Source organism: Gossypium hirsutum, chromosome A01, assembly GCF_007990345.1.
Source record: "Gossypium hirsutum isolate 1008001.06 chromosome A01, Gossypium_hirsutum_v2.1, whole genome shotgun sequence".
Taxonomy (NCBI): Eukaryota; Viridiplantae; Streptophyta; class Magnoliopsida; order Malvales; family Malvaceae; genus Gossypium; species Gossypium hirsutum.
Genome location: NC_053424.1, coordinates 41,731,385 through 41,737,209, shown reverse-complemented (window position 1 = coordinate 41,737,209; position 5,825 = coordinate 41,731,385). Strand labels below are relative to the sequence as shown.

General features: G+C 34.0%; 1 pseudogene; it reads left to right on the top strand.

Annotated features, from left to right (window-relative positions):
- Positions 1-3,041: 3,041 nt before the first annotated feature.
- On the top strand, positions 3,042-3,120 carry LOC121206361 (uncharacterized; annotated as a pseudogene).
- Positions 3,121-5,825: the final 2,705 nt, after the last annotated feature.

The following is a 5,825-nucleotide window of genomic DNA, read 5'->3' as shown; positions in this document are numbered from 1 at the left end:
TTGAAGCTTGGGAATAGATTAGGATACAAGTGACATGTCACTAGGATATTTTAGTTCCGAGCTCGTTGAGTTGAGTCCGAGTTCGTGAGATGTAAATAGGCATCTGAACTTGTTGAGTTGAGTCCGAGTTCACTTATGGATGCGAACGCCTGAGCTCGTTGAGTTGAGTCCGAGTTCACTTATGGGCGGGTTACATGGTAGCTTGGCGACATAATTTCGGCAGGCTATTGAGTTTGTCTAGCTGCGGGTATGGCGCTTATGTGCATGCAATCCTTGTATCAAAATTATATTCCGATGTGTTCAACGAGTGAATCTTAAGTGAATAAGGAGAATACTTAAGAAGAAGGTGACATGTTGGTAAGTGTGGTGAATGAGAAAATTTGGACAGGTATGTGCTTAAACCCTCGGATTGAGAACTTGGTATGATGAAATCATGGTAAGATAGTAAATGCAAATGTAACATGAATGTCTTGGTGATATTTATACAAATGATGTTTTATGTTGGATTGCATGATTATGTTACTTGCTATTTACATGTGAACTTACTAAGCATTTTTGCTTACTCCCTCCTTTCCATTCTTTGTAGTTTTGACAAGCCAGCTCGGAAATTGGGAACGGTTAGAGGCTCGCTCACACTATCCGTGGACCATTTTGGTATAGTGGCTTGTATATTTTGAGAATGGCATGTATAGCATTATAATCATTTTGTGTATATGATCTTATGATATGGCTACTGGGTGGTAAGGAAATGTTATTTCGTGTTATGTATACTTAATGTGCTATCTAATCCGTGAAAATTCATAAAAAGGTGAAATTTGCTATAAACAGTATCATACAACAACAATGATGTGAGTTTGAAAAATAACTAAAAATAGTAAAGATAGATTTAGATAATGAATAAAATATTAAATTGAATGTTGTTGAGTCTATTTTAATATGGAAGAAACAAAACAGGTAAATGAGTTTTATTTTATGAGAAATTTGGGCCAGAGTGATTTCTGAATCCCCTATTCTGACTGTAGAAATTCACTAAAAATTGTAAAAAAAATAATTAGGAGTCATACTTTATATATATAGATTCTTTATTGAGTCTAATTTTAAGAAACAAACAAAATAGTCATCTGAATTTTGTACAGAGAGAAAAATGATTTGTAGTGAACATAGGTCAGAGCAGTCAAACACTGAAATAGGGGAAACTTTAACTAATAAAATGTACTAATTGGCCCAACCAAAAATTCTGGAAAAAAAATTAGTAAATAGATATATGAGTCTAGTTTCAGGGAAAATTTACGGATTTTAATTTTGAGTTTCATAACTCGAGATATGATTTTTTAGTGATTATGATGCAGATGGGCACTTTATTACGAAAGGTGAGATAAATTGTTTGAAATTGTTTAAGTGATAATTTAAGTCTGTTAACGCCTCGTGCTCGACTCTGGCGATGGTCTCGGGTAAGGGGGTGTTACAGTGGATACCTTGGTTGCCAAAGAAGTAAGTGTGTCTGCTTTTATTAACTCCTACTACTCGTCTTTTTGAGGATGCTTTGTTGGTTTGCCACTGATAGTTATTGCTGGCTGATGTAGCGTGATAAGTTTTATATTTATGATTGATCGTACTTGAAGGCTAACTATTATCACGATAAAGGCAAGCGTACCTATCGAACAGTAGTATAGCTTATAGCAAGATCAGAATGTCGAACCCACAGGAACTAAAAGTACTAGTATTAACCTTCTTTTTATTATCTAGCCTAAAAATAAGGGGATTTGCTTTAACTAAACTAATTAACTAAACTAAGAATGCATAGAAAATAAATTGGGGAAATACTTTCGGGAAAACTGATTGATTTGGACAATACCCAAGGAAGAATCCACCTAGAATCCACTTGTTATTTGACTCTGAATTAGATGATTTATTCACTTGACTCGATCTGTAGGAATCCTTAATTTATATTATTATATCTCTCAAGACTAACAACGTCTAACCCTAGGTTGATTAATTGAAATCTCTTTCTAATTAAAACCCTTAGTGTTGCATTAACTCGATCTATGAATTCCCTTATTAGGTTTGACCGTAATCCTACAGATTTATGTCGCCCTATGTCTAGGGTTGCAATCAACTCCGCTCAATTATGCTAGATCTACTCTTAGATAGGGACTTTTGCTCCTCTAAATAAGCACATCAACACTTGAATCAATATCCTGGAATATTAAAGCAATAATTAAGAACACATAATTAAGAACAAATCAAGTATTTATCATATAATTCAAAAAATAGTAACAAGATCCGTCTTAGGTTTCATCCCCCTTAGGTATTTAGGGGATTTAGTTCATATGTGTAAAAGAAAACATAATGATAACAAAACATGAAGAAAACCCAAAAACCCCTGAAGGAAATTGAAGGGAAATCTTAGTCTTGAAGGAGAATCCGGCTTCTGAGATGGATCAATCGACTTTCTTCGAGTAATTCCTTGCCTCCTACTCTGTGTGTTCACCTCTAGGTGCCTCCCCCCTTTAGCTATTCTTCTAGGGTGTTTATATAGACTTTAGAATGCTTCAAAACCCTAAAAATTAGCCCTTTTCCGAATAGAACTAGACTTGGGCTCGATAGGGACACGCTCGTGTGGCGCACCCATATGGGGTGGCTTAGGCCGTGTTAAAGTCTGTTAAATAGACACGGGCGTGTGGTCTACCCGTTTGAGGAAGTCCAAGCCGTGTTGATTTCCCACGTTGACCCATTTTCTCCGTTTTTGGCCCGTTTCCCGCTCTTTTTACTCTTCTATGCTCACTTAAGTATAAAACATGAAATTAAAAGATTAGGAGCATCAAATTTCACAAATCTAATGATAATTCATCCAAAAATGTACTAAGAATGGGATAAAAATATGTATAAATTACGACTTATCACTAGCAATTCTTTCAATAACCTTGTAAGCATTGTTAAAAGACTTAGAAAGAAGGGCTCCATTTGTCGAAGCATCCACTACCATTCTAGTATGAACCTTGAAACCAATATAGAAAGTCTCCATTTGAACGCACTAAGGAATATCGTGATGAGGGAACTTTCATAAAAACTCCTTGAACTGCTCCCATGCCTCATATGAAGTGGTTTCATTTCGAATCTTGGAGGTTAAAGATAGAGGTAAATATTTCATTAAGAAACGTTCAACCAACTCTTGCCATGTAGTTATGGAATCGGACAGTAGGGAGTTCAACCACACTTGTTCTCTATCTTTTAAGAAGTATGAAAATAATCTCAGTCTCAAGGCATCCTCAGTCACCCCAACAAGTTTAAATAAGTCACTCACTTCCATGAATAGCTAAAGATGAAAATGTGGATCTTTAGTAGGAATCCCACTAAATTGACCTATATTTTGCAACATTTGGAACATGGCCAGCTTCAGCTTGAATTTTTGTGGCTCGATTTCGGGTCTCTTAATACTCGAATTTAGCTCATTGAATAGAGAATGGCATATTTTTTAATGGCACAGTTTCTATCATCGACAAAAATGATCGGATTATAAGTATTATAAGTGAATGTTCCCCCTAGATTTTGATTTTGATTTTCAAAATTCATCTCTTTGGTCCTTCTTTAGTTCACTTGTCTTCTCCTTTTTTTGAAAGTTCTTTCAATCTCAGGGTTTATGGGGAGTAAGTCAATAATTTAATCAATACTCATAAACACCTAAAACAAGCAAAAAAATAGAATTAAAATTTAACAGAAAAAATAGACCAAAATGAAAAATTAACAATTTCACAAATAATGTCTTTTAAAATAGTCCCCGACAACGGTGCCAAAAACTTAGAACGATGGAAATGTGCAAGTGTACACAATCGCAACAAGTGATAAAGTGACAAGTAAATGGCGAGTTATCGTACCCATAGGGACTATGAAAAGAATTATTTATGAATGCAATTAAAAACACTTTGGTGAAGAAAAATATGTTGATTTTGAGGAAGTGATTAAAAACTACAATTTAACTAATTAAAATAAAATAAAATAAAAATAAAAGTTCAAATGCACGATTTCAAAAGATGATTTTAATCAAGATGACATAATTGTGTCAAATTAATTACATTTCTTAACTTAATATTACTAAAACAATGTTCATGTTGTTATGAATAAATTCACAACAACTTGGTAATTTGTTCACTATAGCACATACAAACTTACTAAATTAACTAATTTCAATTCAAACAATTAATCAATTTAAAAAAGCAAGTAAAAGATTAAGTGAGGTAACAGTATATTCCTACATTGAAACAGTTTAATCATAATAATCTTGCAAGTTATGCAAGGCTAATTTACTGTTTAATACTATCACCAATTTAACCCTCAGCTACCTTAAAAGATTAAAACTGCACTAATTAAGTATTGTGTCAATTGATTACAATTTCAACACGATTAATAATTAATTCATTAGTTACCCCACAATTGTAATGCAAGAATAATATAATCATGGTTTTACTTAATCAAACAATTTACCAAGACCTATAACAACACAAACATAATTTGAATAACTTAAGTGGACAAAATGCAATCAACCTAACACGATTTAAATTTAAGCCATGTTAATTAAATTAAGAATAAAAACATAACAAATATTCTTAGACATGTTCATAAAAACAACAATAAAAGTTAAAGGATAGGAAACTAGAATCAAATCCAGTGTTTCTCTGAAGTCTGACTAGTTTGCTTCGTCCCTTCTTCTCTGCTCGTTCTTGTTGAACTGAGGCTTCTACAAGCACTTGAATGCTGCTGCCCAAGGTTGGGAAGGGATATTTTCCAAGAGGGAAATCGATAAGGAAGGGTCTCAGGTCGTGTAACCTTCAAACTAGGGACACACAACCATGTCTCAGCCCGTGTACTCACTCGTGTAACTCTCTAAGTAGGGTCACACAGTTGTGTGCCAGGCCATGTGCTAGGTCGTGTAACTCACTGGCTTGCATACAAAGGTACCATTAGATGACACATAGCTGTGTCGCTAGGCCATGTGCCTCACACTTCTGAGTCACACACCCGTGTCTCAGGCTATGTAGACATAAATTTGCCTAAAAACAAGCCATTACCTATACCATTTCATGCATAACAATTTGACCAAATTGTGCACACAACAAGGCATCAAACCATACCTAAACATGCATATATTTGTCATTCCAAAAGTCTCATTTCAACTAACCAATATGCCATTCAAAGGCACCTCAAAACATTCTTCAAAATTTATCGAACATGCCACAATTTGACCATTACTATTCCATCACAAGACATGCCATTTGAGCCATTCGAAACTTGAAACATAATATAGCCACAATGACACAAACTAGCAAGGCATCAAATGTACCAACCAAGTTAACTTACATAACTTATACATAAAAAATCATCAACTAAGCATTCAACTAAACACCATTATAAGTACACCTATACATGGCATTATAAATTTGGCCAAAACATCAAAAACTACTGATATTTATGCTAGATAGTGTGATAGATCTCTAGCGAGGTTCCAAACCGATTTAGCTTCCGATAATCTATAAAACATAGTAAAGAAACTACATAAGCAAATAATGCTTAATAAGTTCGTAGAAAATAAACATAACTTACCATTTCATTTACATAACAATAAGTATAAGCATAATGTAACCCAAACCACAAACTTGGCACAAGTCTATGCATCATCATCAATAGACAAGTTAGTGCGATTATACATAACTCATTTGAATTATACATATGATAAGTCATTTCCATAAAAAAATACATCATTTATTCATTCATCCTTTCCATGAGCATATATATAATTCCATTTGGAAACTTACCATCTCAATCTCTTT